We start from the raw sequence: 875 nt of genomic DNA, 5'->3' as shown, positions 1-875 counted from the left end.
AAAGGTGAGGTCCTGAATTCAATCCCCAGTATAAAAAAAAAAAAAAAAAAAAAAAAAAAGCTGGTGGGTAGAAGGCCAGATGTGATGCATATCTGGAATCCCAGCACTCAGGACGCAGGAGGTTCACCACAAATGTGAAGCCAGCCTGGGCCTTGTCTCAAAAAAACAAACAGCTGATAGAGATCATTTAGGGGCCAGGGAGATGGCTCAGTAGAGTAAGTGCTTCCCTGGCAAGTGCAAGAGTCTGAGTTCAATGCCCGGATCCACCAAAAAATAAAATTAAATAAATTAAAAAATTAAACAGAGAAAACTCATAATTATCCCATTAATCATAATTAACTTTCTTCTCAAAAGTGATTCATGACCCATTAAGTCCACTTGGTAATTTCTATAGTTTTTCATTCAATTAACAGATTAAAAATACCTTTTAAAAAAATTAAGTATTACTACTTACACATTCATAACTATCTAGGAGCAGGCCTAGCTTCGCTCCAATTTGCAGAAAATTGAAAAGCCTAGTAGGGCATATACAAAGATTTGCCATAATTCAGGGTAAAACTCACTTAAAAAACTGAAAGATTCACATGAGAACAAAATCCTAAAGGAATGCTGTATCTGATACCTACTGAGAAAAGATACAAACGAACAAAACTAAGAATATGCAAAATTCACTATTTATTCACTTCTATAAGCTCAATGAAACAATCTGTTCATTATCAAAAAGTAATTAAAGGGATACAACATAAGAGATACATACAGGGAACAAATCAAGAATTTGGCAGCAGATAAGTACTGTCAGACATTAGTCAGCAAAAAGCTGTAAGATGGGGCTGGTGAGATGGCTCAGTGGTCTAAAGTGCCTGCTTAAGCAAGCT

The 875-nt window shown here is 35.7% G+C and overlaps 1 protein-coding gene across 1 annotated transcript in view; it reads right to left on the bottom strand.

Annotated features, from left to right (window-relative positions):
• Tbc1d15 (TBC1 domain family member 15) overlaps window positions 1-875 on the bottom strand; it is a 52,935-nt gene that overhangs the window by 27,849 nt on the left and 24,211 nt on the right. The window lies entirely within an intron of this gene.

The sequence above is a fragment of the Octodon degus genome, unplaced genomic scaffold, assembly GCF_000260255.1.
Source record: "Octodon degus isolate 3935 unplaced genomic scaffold, OctDeg1.0 scaffold00047, whole genome shotgun sequence".
NCBI classification, from domain to species: Eukaryota; Metazoa; Chordata; class Mammalia; order Rodentia; family Octodontidae; genus Octodon; species Octodon degus.
Note: the sequence above shows the minus strand (reverse complement) of the source record. Positions and strands in the feature narration are given on the sequence as shown.